Source organism: Rhinatrema bivittatum, chromosome 5 (genome assembly GCF_901001135.1).
Source record: "Rhinatrema bivittatum chromosome 5, aRhiBiv1.1, whole genome shotgun sequence".
Lineage (NCBI taxonomy): Eukaryota > Metazoa > Chordata > Amphibia > Gymnophiona > Rhinatrematidae > Rhinatrema > Rhinatrema bivittatum.
Genome location: NC_042619.1, coordinates 21446001 through 21462924, shown reverse-complemented (window position 1 = coordinate 21462924; position 16924 = coordinate 21446001). Strand labels below are relative to the sequence as shown.

The 16924-nt window shown below is 42.8% G+C and overlaps 1 protein-coding gene across 2 annotated transcripts in view; it reads right to left on the bottom strand.

The window, feature by feature from the left end:
* The window catches only part of FAM168A (family with sequence similarity 168 member A), a 579070-nt gene that overhangs the window by 455462 nt on the left and 106684 nt on the right, over nucleotides 1–16924 (bottom strand). The window lies entirely within an intron of this gene.

Here is a 16924-nt window from a genome sequence, read left to right as displayed (position 1 = left end):
ATTCCCCTTCATAAGTTAAGTTCTAATGTTGTCCTGTTATTATCTGTTCTGTTCCTTGTTACAATTGGTTCCAATTTCTATGTAAAGCTCGGATAGCTATAATTTTGTTTTAATGTAAACCGATGAGATGTTCCCAACGTTCATCGGTATATAAATCCTCTAAATAAATAAATAAATAAATAAAATAAAATAAATATATATATATATATGGCAGAGCTGTAGACAAAAAACTCCCTTGGAAAAGGGAAAAGGAGGAATCACAAAAATGAGGCTCAATCACTGGAGGTCATGCCTTTTTTTGAAGTTTGTTCCGTCTACTTGGCTGGGAGAGAGAGTTAAATCTAGAAGTCCCTGTACCATGGATGGGCATATCATTAAAGAATAAGATATTTTCTATTAACAAAGTTGGTGTGTGTCAGTCTGTGTCTCTATCTGTGTAGACACATACATTTTATATAATATACACATATAGATAATTATAGATAGATATAGATAAATATACACATTAACATACCAGTATACCAAAACAATGACCATATATTGAAAAAAAAACAAAACAGAAATGGTAATGTCACAAATACCAAAAGGCACATTAGAGCCAAGAAAGCGAACAATATTGAACTTAGTTTTCTGTGCCTGACTGGTATTATAAAATGCAATGAAATGCTTTTCTGGTAGAACATTCCAACTGAGATTTGAAGAGATTTTCTTCTGCCAACTTGGCAAAAGAACACTGCATCTTTTACTAATGGAATTAATTTATTACAAGCCTGAACACGGTATGCCTTATATGTTTCTACTTTACATAAACTAAGCACAGGGATGTTTCGCTGGAGGAAGGGGGGGGCGGGAGGGAGCGCTGGGAATTTAAAGAGAAGAGAAGCGTGTGATCCAACACAGTTTTAATCATGGAGTTAAAAAACTCGTGTTAATAAGTTACAAAATATTTTACTTATGCCCACAATACTTGCCTGTGTGCCTGCTTTCAACATTCCCTAATTATGCAACTCAGTCACTTGGTTTTAAAAAGGTCACAAATATGACTACCGTCCTCTCTCAAACCTCCCTTTACTAGCAAAGATGACTGAGAAAGCGGCACTGATACAGTTTAATGAACACCTAGAGAACAACAATATTCTGCATACCTCACAACATGGATTCAGGAAAAATCGAAGTACCGAAACTCTGCTCATCAATTTATCAAATAAAATAATAAGGGGCTTCGACAACAAACTAAGCCACCTACTAATCCTACTCGATCTCTCTGCGGCATTTGACACTGTAGACCACAAAAGCCTGATATCAAGTCTTGCAAGCATTGGTCTTTCCGGCAAAACTCTCAGCTGGTTCACATCATTCCTAAAAGGCAGATTCTTCAAGGTCACCATTAACAACAAATCATCAAATCCCCTCCCACTCGAAACTGGGGTACCACAAGGATCCGCCCTCTCGGCCACCCTCTTTAATATCTACCTACTCCCACTCTGCCACCTCTTCTCAAGTCTTGGCATAACATATTATATGTATGCCAACGACATCCAACTCCTCATTCCAGTAACCACCACTATCGAAGAGGCGCTGAGCACTACAGCCAACCACCTAATCTCAATCAGAAATATGCTGAACCAACCAAAGTTATGCCTCAACATGAATAAAACTGAATGCATCCTCATAGGAAGAAACAACTCAGGTCATACAGCCCCCATACACTCCCTACAAATCGATAACATCAGCATCCAACTGAAAAACAGTGCAAAGGACCTCGGTATCTGAATCAACAATGAACTTAACTTAAAAAAGAACATAGCAACTAAAACCAAAGAAGGCTTTCATAAACTTCACATCCTGAAACATCTTCACCAACAAGAATTCCGAACCGTGCTGCAATCTCTTATTTTCAACAGCCTCGATTACTGCAACTCACTCCTGATTGGCCTTCCAAAATCTACCTTAAAACCACTTCAACTGTTACAAAACACCGCAGCCAGAATTCTAACCGGCAAGAAGAAATCAGAACACATCACCCCTGTTCTGAGAAGTCTTCACTGGCTTCCGATAGAGCAAAGAATTGAATTCAAAACTAACAATAGTTCAAAATGCAATTTACAAAGACGACAACTCCGCCCTCAATAACATGATTCAGAAACACAAATCTCAACGTACAACCAGAACCGCCTGCAAACTACACCTAGACATACCCTCTCTTCCTTTAGCAAAGCTTACCAACACTAGGAACAGAGCCTTCTCCATCGCAGGACCCAAATTATGGAACTCCTTACCACAGTACCTAAGCACACTTAGCGACATCAAATCCTTCAAAAAGGAACTCAAAACATGGTTATTCAGCCAAACTTTCAGAGATGGTGTTGGTTAAGCTGCATGCAACTTCCCAACTCATTATCCACCTCTGCTTGACTCACACTAATCTCCTCGAAATTTCTCCTCTCCCATTTCTCACCTTTCCAAATCTCTCACCCATCCATGGTCTCCTAATTTTGTAGCATTTTTTAGTTAATAATAAGTCTTGTCCCCTCTGCCTACCGAACTCGGACTCTCCCCTCAGTCCCAACATACCCAAACACGAAAAAGCTATATACACCCTATGCCCGATGATGAATGCACCTTATGTTCAACGATGTACTCTAGTTACTACGTAACTTGCATAAAATTTTCTTATGGTCCACTCATATATATGTTCAATTCGTGTATTGTTAGAACTGTTCATTTCTAGATTGTAATAGTCATAATAAATAAGTCTCTCGTTCAAATATACATTTACTGTAATAAGTTGTTCTAATGTTCATACAATGTATTAAGTTGTTCTCATGTAAACCGGAGTGAAGGCAGATTGCTATACTTCGGTATATAAAAGACTTGAAATAAATAAAATGACAATCTTAACTAATGAAATACACCTTGCTAACAAAAGGAGTGATATTTTCTAGCTCTTTTTTTTATTTAAAAATAAATTGTAAAAATGACTTAGATTTTCTAATCAAAACACTTTTCTTTCATGGAAATTTTGGATGGTTTCATCCAATGAAAAAATTTCATTTTGGGTCAGCCCAGTGGCTCAGTGACAAGTGCTGCACACTGCTATGCAGAAGACCTGGGGAGCAGTGTCCTGGGTTTGACTCCCAGGACACTGCTCCCCAGACCATTTGGGACGGAGGATGCTGTGGAGGCAGCATTCACAGCCACCGTGGGTAGGGAGTCTCAGTCGTTGGTCAACAGTGACTCCTAGTGACCAGACTTTGGGTCTATGTAAGCCTGCTCCCTAAAGGAGGTTCAGTTTGTGGCCCCTAGCCAAGAACTGTTAACTTCGATAACTGGGCTAAGTTGGAAGGGGAATGTAAAAATAGGAGGAAAAGAAAAAAAAATTAAATTCTCATGCATACTTCTGAAATGCATGTAACGAATCAACGTGCACTTCAGCCTTCACTTCTTCCCCTTAAAAGCCTGAGAATTAATTTTTCTGGAAGTATACAGACTGTATACACGACAACATTTAGGGATGATCACCCACTTGTTTACATGCAGCAGCCAAATTTAGTCTCCTCTAGGCTTTGCTGAGCTAGGCATTGTATTTAAAAAAAAAATATTCCCATTGTTTGCGGTTATTTAGTTAATGCTATTCTTCACTTGAAGCATTTTGGTGAACAAGCAAGTACAAATCTAATTTAATAAATATTTGTTCTATTAACACTCCCATACTTTGTAAAGTTATCCCAGGACAACATTGTATTAAACTCATTTTATAGCAAAATACCTACAGTGAAAAACATAAAACTCTCTTGCACACTGTAGCTACCAAAGTATTTTCTGATGAGGTACAACTCAAGTTAAACAGCCAAGTACCACATCTAACAATTAATATCTATAGTAGAAAAGAAAGACAGAGCTTGTTGTTAGCGTAGTGGGCTGCAAACCAGGGAAGCCAAGGCTCAAATCCCACTGCCACTCCTTGTAACCTTGGGCAAGTCACTTTACCTTCTACTGCCTCAGGTACAAACTTACAGGTTGATCCAGTAAAGTTCAGTTGAAAATTTCTCATCTGTAACGAGCTCGCTGCGCACAATTCGGACGCGTAAGGCAAACCAGCGATACAGTCTCCAGTTTTGCGCGTCCGTAGCGCTTCTTAAAACAGACGCGTAACCCTTCCCGCACCCGGCATGTAAATGAACGAATTAGCTGTATAATGAAGGAATTAGCTATTCCCCTCCGATACCGTAACGGGCACTCAGGTTCTCTCATTAGTAACGCACTGTTTTGCCGCGGCCGTAACGTGTTAGTTTACCGCCTCCCCCTAGTAAGAGTTAGGACTGTGAGTCTAGTAACAAATCCATCGACACCGCTTAAGATACTCAAAAACAATAAAACACAATTTTAAAAAAAAGCGATACAGAGATGATCGAGAAAATGTAATGATGTGAGACACATAAAACCTGTCAGAAGAAAAAATAAAAATTTTTAAAATACCTGTCGGAGGGCCGTGTGGTTCCAGGCGGCCGGCGGCGGCGGGAGCCGGGTGGTCACGTGTTAAATCTAGGCCGCGGGCGGGTGGGCGCCTGTTCCAGGCAGCGGCGGCAGGGGGACACGCGTTAGTTCGAGACGGCCGGCGGGCGGCGGGTGGTCGCGTGTTAAATCTAGGCCGGGTCCGCACAGGCGCGCGTTCATTCACTGCCGGTGGGGGCTGCCGGAGGCAGCCCCCACCGGCAATGAATGAACGCGCGCCTGTGCGACCCCTGCGATTCGGCGCTCACGGCATGACGTCACGGCATGTGACTGCCTTGAGCGCCGAATCGCAGGGGTCGCACAGGCGCACATTCATTCATTCACTGCCAGTGGGGGCTGCCGGAGAGGCAGCCCCCACCGGCAGTGAATGAATTCATTCATCCAGGCGGAGGAGCCGGCTGCTTTCGCCACCGGCTCCTCCGCCTGGATGAATGAATGCGCGCCTGTGCGGACCCGGCCTAGATTTAACACGCGACCACCCGCCGGCCGTCTCGAACTAACGCGTGTCCCCCCGCCGCCGCTGCCTGGAACAGGCGCCCACCCGCCCGCGGCCTAGATTTAACACGCGACCACCCGGCTCCCGCCGCCGCCGGCCGCCTGTACCCACACGGCCGTCTGAAACTAACGCGCGTCCACCCGCCCCCCCCCCCCCGCCGCCCGGAACAGGCGCCCACCCGCCCGCGGCCTAGATTTAACACTCGACCACCGGCCCCCCGGATCCCGCCGGCCGCCTGGACCCACGCGGCCCTCCGACAGGTATTTAAAAATTTTGATTTTTACACTTCCTGGTGCCTGTCATTTCAAATGTCATTTGAAATGACAGGTACCAGCGCACCCAGGTTAATGTATAGGCGCTGTATTAAGCGCCTATACAGTAAAATGGGTAACGCAGGCATAACCCTTCCCTACCGCTTTAAAGCCGCGGCATGCATTTGCATGCGATTAGAGGAGAGTATCGGGGAGTTAGTGAAGAGAACTGTGCGTGCGGGGAGGAAGGGTGCGCCTGACACTACCGCACTGTTTCTACCGCGGCCTTACTGGATCGACCTGTTAGATTGTGAGCCCTCTGGGGAGAGGGAAATACCTATAGTACCTGAATGTAATCAGCTCTGAAGTGCCTGAAAGGCAGAATCTCAATCTCAATCTCAATCTCAATCTCAATCTCTCAATCTCAATCTCAATCTCTCAATCTCAATCTCAATCTCTCAATCTCAATCTCAATCTCTCAATCTCAATCTCAATCTCTCAATCTCTCTCTCTCTCTCTCTCTCTCTCTCTCTCTCTCTCTCTCTCTCTCTCTCTCTCTCTCTCTCTCTCTCTCTCTCTCTCTCTCTCTCTCTCTCTCTCTCTCTCTCTCTCTCTCATATATATATATAATATATATATATATATATATATATATATATATAATTTATTTTTTTTTTCAGATCTATATTCATAAATATATGAAAAAATAACCTTCACAAATCTGGTGTAAAATTAAAAACAGCATGCATTATGCAAATGTTTGCCGATAATGAAAAATGTAAACTGATCAAACAGTGCCCCAACATAGAACAATTTAACTGACCTAATTTCCTTTCTTGAATTCTGCTACACCATTCCAGTCTCGTGGATTTGCTCCCCCAACAGCAAATGGAGATAGGACACTCCTTTTTCTGTGGCATTATTTGCTGGTTGTTATCATGGTGTAGCTCCAGCAAAAGCCAATATTCTTATGACAGCCATGAAGGATTAAAACAAACAAAAAAAAACTAATAGACTCAAAAATAACAAAATGCAAAACATAAAAAGGATCCTAATTCAAGAAAATATCATCCAAAATTATTTTTATGAAAATGACCAAGAAAAGGTAAAAACTGAACCACTGGTTGTCCTCTAGACAAGAATCAGTTTCTGTAATTTGAGATACACCAAAATAAACTGCACAGGCCCAACTTCCCGGGGGGGAAGGGGGGGGGGGGTTTGAACTGGTGCAGCTGGATTCAAGGAAAGGAAATTATCAGGTAAATTAAATTTCTCCTTCCTTAACCTGCTACACAAGTCCAAACATATGGGAAGGATCCAAGTCCAATTATAATCTGGGAGGGAAGAAGTTAAAGCCAACTTGAGAACAGCAGCACGAAAAACTACATCCTTTCTTGCAAATGCATCCAGTCCATCAGGTGGTCGCTTTGCAAATATCGTCCAGAGAAAGAATTGTCAATTCCGCTTAGGAAGAAATCTGAGCTCTTATTAAGTGAACTTAAAGAACTTCGGGAGCCCAATGACAGGCAAGCTGAAGCAATCGTTTCTTTAATCCACCTAGCTAAAGAAACCTTAGAAGTTGCCTCATCTTTAAGTAGTCTTCCAATTTCTGGAACAGATTAGTAACCTCTAAATATCTAATAAGAATTTGACAGGCAACTGGAGAGTTCTATCTTTACCATGTCACTCCTGCAAGAATACTGAGCAAGAAATTGATTGGTTTAAGTGACAAAGAAATCACTTTCAGTAAAAAGGAAGAGAATGGATGGAGAGACAGAATCTAAGGAAAAAACGAGAAAGGGATCTCTACAATACAAAGTTTGCAATTTGGGGATCCATCCAGTAGAACAAATAGCAACCTGAAAAATCATCTTCAGAGACAGATCTTTTAGAAAAATTATCTTAAGAGATTCAAATGAAGAACCTACTAAATTTGAGGACCAGAGGAAGGTCCCAGTGAGGGACCAGAGGTCTGAAAGCAGGGGAGATGGGTCACAAACATTTAAAACTTCTTCACTCCCCATCCCTGGAGGAAATAAGATGCATCTAGATGGCTAGTGATGGAACTTCACTAGACACTCTCTCTGTATTATGAAATAACTGCATATCGAACTTTTATAGATTGTAAAGCCAGAACTTTACACAATCCTCTATGTAGGAAGGTCAGAATGCTAGAAATATCCAAATGCCAAAGCAAAACAGACTGTTCCCTGCATCTCAATAGATGCCAGACAGGAATATAAGCTAGTAAAGTGGAATTCTTGAGAACTTTCAATATAGTTGAAATTACAGAGGAGGAATATCCTTGTCTGTGTAGCTATGACCTCTCTCAACAGCCAGACCATAAAATGGAATTAAGAATCCTCAACTCCTGAGAAAGTGTATTAGGGAACTGATATTACTAGATTCACATACCATGGTTTACTTGGCCAGCTCGAAGCTACTAGAATTACCATGAAGGGCAACTCTATTCTTCTCAGAAAGGACTTTTTCAGAGGCCAGAAAGGAAATATGTACAAGAGTTTCCCTGCTGGCCAAGGCTGGATTATGGCATCTGGAGTTCTACTCTTTACACGGACTGAAGTGCTTTTGCAAATCATCATAAGATCCAAGTGAGGAAGATCCCAACAATTTATTATCCTTTGGAAAGCCTTCTGCCTGAGCTCCCACTCTCCAGAATCCAATCTGCTTCTGCAGAAAAAAAATTCAGCCTGAACATTTTCTAGTCCCATAATGTGAGATGCCAAGATTTATAGTAGATTCTGTTCCATCCATCCAAACAGGGTAATTGCCCCCCTTGGCCACGGATGCCTCCCTGTTTGACAATGTAAGCCATTGCCATGGCATTTTTGGGAAGGACTTGGATTGTCTTTCCCTTCACCAAAAAGTAAATAGAATATAGACTGTCACTCTGGGCTTCAAGTGGCATGAGAACCGCTGCATGCAGGAGACTAAAGCTTTTTGATGGTATCCTAAACTGCTACCTTTTTGACAGGTGACATGCATGGAGAACCATAAAGGTGTTGGAAATATAGTAGCGAATTAAAGGGCATGACAATTTTGAATCACATCCAAAACCCAATGATCGTAAGTTATGTAGGTCAATGCCTGGTAAAAAAATAAAAAAAATAAATAAATAGCTGAAGGCAACTGCCCACAGGTATTTGCAAGGAGAAGACTTGCCAATCTTTATTGGGAAGAATGGGAGATCCCCCATGGAACCAGATGACCCTCTCCTCTGGTCTTTAAGGCTCTCTGAAAGGACCAATTTCTTCCTTTAAATCTGAACGATTGAGAAGAGGACTGATTTGTGGATTTCTAGTTAATAAAAGGGCCCACCTGTGTGATAGCCACCTCCAGGAAAGCAGCTTACCTTCAGGAGGTTTTACAAGGAAAAAAAATGGCATTAAAGAATTTTTCACATCAAACCAGAAATTCCAATTTGTGGTTTTTATTGTGAAAGAAAAAAATATAACAGGATAAAATGAAATCTTAAAGCTGCTCTGTCAGATAATAGCACAGATAAGACATTAATAAATGTCACTTATCCTTGGAAGCACAGAGAACCAATCAACAGATTATAATTTGATTACACATTTCCCTGAATCATATCCTTACGTCTGTTACTATACCCCAGAGCCAATCAAGGACAGGCCTACAAGCCCCAACCCAATCATATGGAAGAATGAGAGAGATGTGGAACAACAGTGGACCAAACTAAAAGGAGCAATTACCAAGGCAACTAATCTATATGTTAGAAAAGTAAAGAAAAGCAAAAGAAAAATGAAGCCTACCTTGTTCTCCAAGGAGGTGGCTGACATAGGCTAAAAGAACAGCATTCAAGAATTATAAAGGATCCCAAAGGGAGGAGCACAAAGAAGAATATCTGGTAGAACTGAGGGAGACAAAGAAAGTAATCAAGATGGCAAAAAGTCAAGCGGAAGAAAGGATTGCCAAAGAGGTAAAGAGAGGTGACAAAACATTTTTCAGATACATCAGTGAAAGGAGAAAAGTTCAAAGTGGTATAGTGAAACTGAAAGGTGAAAAGGATCAATGTGTGGAGAGAGACGAAGAAATGGCAGAAATATTAAACGAATACTTCAGTTGTGTTCACTAAAGAGGACCCTGGAGAAGGACAGTCACTAGTTAACAAGAAACTAGAGGGGAATGGAGTAGATTTAACTCCATTTACAGTAGAGAATGTATAGAAAGAGCTGGGGAAACAAAGTGGACAAAGCCATGGGGCCTGATGAAGTTCATCCCAGGATACTGAGGGATCTCAGAGATGTGCTGGCGGGTCCACTGTGACCTGTTCAATAGATCCTTAGAAACGGGAGTGGTGCCGAATGAATGGAGAAGAGCGGTGGTGATCCCACTTCACAAGAGTGGAAACAGAGAAGAGGCTAGTAACTACAGACCAGTTAGCCTCACCTCGGTGGTGGGAAAAGTAATGGAGTCGCAGTTAAAAGAAGGAATAGTGAACTATCTACAGTCAGAAGAATTGCTGGACCAGAGGCAGCGTGGATTCACCAGGGGAAGATCCTGTCAGACAAATCTGATCGACTTTTTTGACTGGGTAACCAAGGAATTGGATCAAGAAAGAGCACTCAATGTCATCTACTTGGACTTCAGCAAAGCTTTTGATACGGTTCCACACAGGAGACTGGTGAATAAAATAAGAAGCTTAGGAGTGAGTGCCAAGGTGGTGGCCTGGATTGAAAACCGGATGACGGACAAAAGACAATGTGTGATGGCAAATGGAACTTACTCTGAAGAGAGAGCGGTGTTGAGCGGAGTGCAGCAAGAGCCTGTGTTGGGACCAGTCCTGTTCAATATCTTTCTAAGCGACATTGCGGACGGGATAGAAGGTAAGGTTTGTCTTTTTGCGGATGACACTAAGATCTGCAACAGAGTGGACATGCCAGAAGGAGTGGAAAGAATGAGACAGGATTTAAGGAAACTGGAAGAGTGGTCGAAGATATGGCAGCTGAGATTCAATGCCAAGAAGTGCAGAGTCATGCATATGGGGTGTGGAAATCCGAAAGAACTGTATTCAATGGGGGGAGAAGGGCTGATGTGCACTGGGCAGGAGAGAGACCTTGGGATGATAGTGTCTAATGATCTGAAGTCAGCGAAACAATGTGACAAGGCGATAGCTAAAGCCAGAAGAATGCTGGGCTGCATAGAGAGAGGAATGTCGCGTAAGAAAAGGAAAGTGATTATCCCCTTGTACAAGTCCTTGGTGAGGCCTCACCTGGAGTACTGTGTTCAGTTCTGGAGACCGTATCTCTGAAGGGACAGCGACAGGATGGAGGCGGTCCAGAGAAGGGCGACCAAAAAGGTGGAGGGTCTTCATCAAATGACTTATGAGGAGAGACTGAAGAATCTAAATATGTACACCCTGTAGGAAAGGAGGAGCAGGGGTGATAGGATACAGACTTTCAGATACTTGAAAGGTTTTAATGATCCAAAGACAATGACAAACATTTCCATTGCAAAAAAATCAGAACTAGGGGTCACGATTTAAAACTCCAGGGAGGAAGACTCAGAACCAATGTCAGGAAGAATTTCTTCACAGAGAGGGTGGTGGATGCCTGCATCGCCCTTCTGGAGGAAGTGGTGAAGACCAAAACTGTGAAGTATTTCAAAGGGGCATGGGATAAATACTGTGGATCCATAAAGTCTAGAGGAAGTGAATGAAGAGAAGAGGCATGGGGGTGGCTTGCGGGAATGACGGCTACTACCTGGAGATGAATATCCTTAATCAATAAACATATACACGGTTAATGCGACTCAAACACTGCTCTATGCTTCAACGGCAAGAGAAAATGTGGAAAAAAGGATTTGCATCCACATAAAAGCAGGGGGGAGTAAGCTTGCTTGTTACAGCAGTTACTACCCCAAACCAAAAATGCCCGATACTTCACTTTCAATGCATATCCAGCATAGCTCTATGCTTCAACGGCAGGGGGAATGAAGAAAAGATGTTTTATATTCAGACATCTACCAACAAGGACTGAATTACATCGTCTGGGTAAAACAAATAAGCATGGGTGTAGCTTGCCTTGTTACGGCGGTTACTACCCCAAATCAAGCCTGATACTTCACTTATAATACATATCCAGTGCAGCTCACTGCTTCAACGGCAGGGGGAATGAAGAAAAGATGATTTATATTCAAACAACCAACAAGGACTGAATTGCACAGGCTGGGTAAACAAGCGTGGGAGTAAGCTTGCTTATTACGGCGGTTACTACCCCAAACCAATTAGCTGGATGCTTCACTTAAATGCAGCTCCAGCACTGCTATCTACGATGGCGGGAGTGGAAGGAAATAGAACCAAAAAAATTATTTAAAGGGACAAGAGTAGCAGAAAAGTATGGGAAAAAAAAAAAAGTGTGAAAGCTTGCTGGTCAGACTGGATGGACCATTTGGTCTTCTTCTGCCATCATTTCTATGTTTCTATATACTGATTCATCAGCTTATTTGTCAACATATTTATTATAACATTTATTATATAATATATATTATAATGACATAGCACGCCCCACTGTCTTGGGTCTAAGACCACGTATTCCTTAAGCCTCCATTTTAGAGAAGCAGCTTGTGATGATTTACTTCCATTCCAACTAGTGACATTTCTTCATGCCCATAAACAGCTAACCTTGCAGTTTCATTATGTAGTTCTGGGGGAATTCTGCGCTACTGCGGAGCACAGAATTTGTGCAAATTCTGCACAGAAAATGGCAGAGGAGATCCCGGCATGCCACAAATGGTTCGCGCGAAGAAGACTACCTGCGTGTTCCTTGCAACGTGCTCCGCTCGCAGTAAAGATGGAAGGCCCCGGCACGCTGTTTGCAGCGAAGATGGAAGGCCCCCCCGTGTACTACGAATGGAGCGTGCTCCGCTCGCGGAGAAGATGACTGCTCCGGTGAGAGTGAATGTGTGTGTGTGTATGTGACAAGAGAGGGAGAGGGGTGTGAGAAAGGGGAGGGGTGTGGGGGAAGGAAGGGTAAGAGAAAGTAGGGGGTGAGAGAGCAGGGGGATGAGCAGGAGGGAGAGAGAGCATGGGAGGTCAGAGAGCGGGGAGGGATGCTTGAGTGTGTATGCCAGAGAGAAGAAGCCTATGTGAGGAGATTGTGAAGGAGTGTGTATGTGTGTGAGAGACTGGGAGCTCGTGTGTATGAAAAAGGGATCGTGTGTATGTGAGTGTGCAAGCCTGTGTGAAGGGATTGTGTATGTGTGAGACTGAGCCTGTGTGAAGGTGTGCGTGAGAGAGAGACATAGGTTACCTGTGTGAGGATGTATGTGTGAGAGAGAAAGGGAGCTTGTGTGGGTGTGTATGCAAGAGAGAGGGAGCCTGTATGAGGGGATGGATGTGTGCAAGAGAGTGAGAGAGCCTGTATGAGAGTGTGTATATGTGTACTAGAGAGAGGGAGCATGTGTGTGAGAGAGGGAGGGACAGAGGGAGCCTGTGTGAGGGGCAGTACTGAGAACGGGGTCAAACTCTGGGACTGGTGATAGAGTGGAATGGGTTGAGCCTAGAGATGGAGGGGAGAGATTCTGGCAGGTGGAGAACTGGCCAGGGGAGTAGGGAGAGCGAGTGGAAGGGACACTTACAGTGAATTTCTAGGGAAATTCTGCATCTTTAAGTAATAACTTTTTTCTGTATTAATTTAAAATGTAATTACTTAAAGACTGTCATGTAAATTGTGTTATTTTGACCAATATAAAGTTTGCAGAATTTTGCAGAACATTAAAGTTTTTGTGAGCAGAATTCCCCCAGGATTAATTAGGACTATATCCCAGGTGCAAATATAAGTTTACCCCCCAAAACCATAAGCTGTTAGCAACATCGGTGTTCACTAAAGAAGACCTTGGAGAAGGACCATCCCTAGTTAACAAGACTGTGGTTGAGGGTTGAGTAGACGATACTCCTTTTACAGAAGAAAATGTATGGGAAGAGCTAAGAAAACTGAATGTGGACAAGGCCATGGGGCCAGATGAGGTACATCCCAGGATTTATTTATTTAAATCTATTTATAGACCGTGCCCTCCAAAGTTCAGGGCAGTTTACAGAAGATACATCCATAAATGTTAGCTCCCTCAGGATACTGAGGGAGCTCAGATGTGCTGGTGGGTCCGCTAAAGGACCTGCTCAATAGATCCCTGGTAATGGGAGTGGTACTGCAAAGATTGGAGAATAGCAGTGCTGGTCCTGCTTCACAAGAGTGGAAGCAGAGAGGAGGCTGGAAACTACAAGCCACTTAGCCTCACCTCAGTGGTGGGAAAATTAATGGAGATTCTGCTGAAGGAAAGGATAGGGAACTATCTACAATCCAGTGGGTTGCTCGAACTGAAGCAGCATGGATTCCCCAGGGGAAGGTCCTGTCAGACAAATCTGATTGATTTTTTTTGATTGGGTGACTAGAGAATTGGATCAGGGAAGAATGCTAGATGTGATTTACTTGGATTTTAGTAAAGCTTTTGATACGGTCCTGCATCTGGGGTTCAGCAATCCAAAGGAGCTGTATGTGATGGGCGGTGAAAGACTAATGTTCATTGACTGGTCGAGGGACCTTGGTGTGATAGTGTCTGATGATCTGAAGGCGGCGAAGCAATGTGATAAGGCAATAGCTAAAGCCAGAAGAATGCTGGGCTGCATAGAGAGAGGAATAACCAACAAGAAAAAGTAGGCAGTGATGCCCTTGTACAGGTCCTTGGTGAGGCCTCACCTGAAGTACTGCATTCAGTACTGGTGCCTGTATCTCAAAAAGGATAAAGATAGGATAGAAGGATAAAGATAGAAGGATAAAGATAGGATAAAAGGATAAAGATAGGATAGAAGGGACCATATCACCCCGATCCTCCAGCATCTCCATTGGCTGCCCATCAAATACAGGATTCAGTTCAAAACTTGCATGATGATCCACAAGGCCCTACATAACATCTCTCCACTCAACCTAACCTTCCAGCTTCAACTACACTCTTCTAAAAAACCAACCAGAAGGGCATACCAAAACAGAATGAGCACCCAACCTGCAAAATCTACCCTGAGGAAACGAGCTCTATCCACAGCGGGCCCGTCTCTCTGGAACTCCCTACCACCGGACCTCCGCCTGGAGCAGTGCCATACTACTTTTAAAGCGAAACTCAAGACTTGGCTCTTCCGTCAAGCCTTCCCAGAGAGCTAAAAACTTCTCACAGCAATAATCTATTGTTTATATTGCATCAGTTATATGTTCAAAGTTGTGTTCTAAGTTGTGTTTCATAATAGTTTGTACTTTACTATAGATTATCCATTTTATTCGATATGTTCCATGTAAACCGCCTCCCCGGCGATAGTTAACTCTGTTAAATGTGAACCGGAGTGATATGTATTGTATACAGGAACTCCCGGTATATAAAAACCAAAAATAAATAAATAAATATAGAAGCAGTCCAAAGAAGAGCAACCAAATTGGTGAAGGGTCAGCACTGGAAGACTTATGACGAGAGGATGAAGGATCAGAGTATGTATAACCTGGAAGAGAGGATGTGCAGGGGAGATATGATACAGACCTTCAGATACCTGAAAGATTTTAATGATGCACAATTATCAAACCTTTTCTGTTTGAAAAAAATCAATAGAACTAGAGGTCATGAAATGAAACTCTAGGGAGGATGACTCAGAACCAATATCAGGAAATATTTCTTCACAGAGAGGGTGGAGGATGCCTGGAATGCCCTTCCGGAGGAGTTGGTAAAGACGAAAACAGTGAAGGAATTCAAAGGGACATGGGATAAACACTGTGGATCCCTAAAGACTAGAGGATGGAATTAAAAAAAAAAAAAAAAAAAAAAGTGTACATGGGGGTAACTTGGGGTACTTGCTGGTGTGGCAATTGCTACCCTTGACAAATAACAGTAGCAAGACTTAGTGCAACTATCATTGCTCTCTGCTTCAACGACAGTGGGAAAAGGGGAAATGGATTCAGAAAGCAACCAACAAAGGCCCCAACATTTACGGTTTGGGGAACAAATAAATATGGGGGTAGCTTGCTGATGCGGTTTCTACTACCCTTAATCATTAAGCCTGATACTTTTGATGTGGCTCAATCATTGCTCTCTGCTTCCACAGCAGGGATTAGGGAAAACTGGATTCGGACAGCATCCAAGGGCCCTGACTTTTATGGTCTGGGAGACTGATAAGCATGAGGGTAACCTGCACAGTGCAGCAAATACTGGCATAAGCTTGCTGGGAAGGCTGGGTGATCATTTGGTCATTTTCTGCCATCACTTCTAAGTTTCTATGTATAGGGAAGTTTTCAGAGACTGACTTTGGATGATGAATCAGTCGACGAATGTTTAAGCCAGAAATATCTCCTGGCAGCCACAGAAAATGCAACAGGCCTTGAAGTAATTCTAATCAGGTCATACAGGGCATCAGCTAGAAAGGTGGTCCCAGACTCCTGCCCTTCGAGGAGCTTCTGCATTTAGTACAAAAGCACCCAAGCAACATAACCTCTGCAGTATCAACGCCATAGAAGTAAAAACATGAGAACATAAGAACATGCCATACTGGGTCAGACCAAGGGTCCATCAAGCCCAGCATCCTGTTTCCAAGCCATAAGAACCTGGCAGGTACCCAAAACTAAGTCTATTCCATGTTACTGTTGCTGCTAATAGCAGTGGCTATTTTCAAAGTCAACTTAATTAATAGCAGGTAATGGGCTTCTTCTCCAATAGCATGCTTCAATAAAACTTCAATTTTATGATCCTGACGATCTTTGAGTGCAGCAGCTACCTCTACTGGAAGAGTTGTCTTTTAGGATATTGCAGAAACAAAGGTATCAACTCGTGGCATTTGAAAAAGTCTCCAGATTGCATCCTGTGATAGAGAGTAATGTTTTGTTTTTTTTAAAGCTTTAACACATTTGAGACCAGACACCAGGCATCCCATTTTGAAAGGCACATACTTTCCACTTCAGAATGCAATAGAAAGGCCTAAGTAAACTTTTGAACATCCTGGAGAATTAGACCTCACTGAGGAATATCCTCCACTTTAGAGACTGATATCCTAAAAGAAGTGACCACCTGAGAAATAAGGGAGGCAATTTCATCCTTGTAAAACAGACAGATAACTGTCTCCTCAGTACCCTCTGAAGATAATTCACCAACCTCTAGGGAATAACATGTATCAATTTCCCCACCATCTTCTGTGTCAGAAACAGAAGAAACCACAACATAAGCACCTCGTGAACTAAAAACATCCAAAGAAAACCTAGGCTGCTTTGTCACGGGTGCCACCACTGAAACATCTGGAACCAGACACATATCCACAGGGAGAAAGGGACCCCACCATCATCTGTGTATAGCACAGAAGCCTGGTGTAAAAATCAAAAAAATTCAAAAGAAAAACCACCAAAACTAGGAGGAGATGATGCCCGCAGGTAATATCACATTATTTTGACCCAAAGGTGGCTCCTCAGTGTGCAGAGCGAGAGAAGACTACGGCAGACAAGAAATACTAGATTTTAAAATGGCGGCTGTAACAGCCACCTGTGCTGAGATAACTTCGCAAAAATTGTCCCAGCACTCAAAGGCAAAAACTGAGAACTCTAATCTTATCATCAATGTTGGCCAAAATGGATGGATTTTTTTTGTGCACCACCCATGTAAT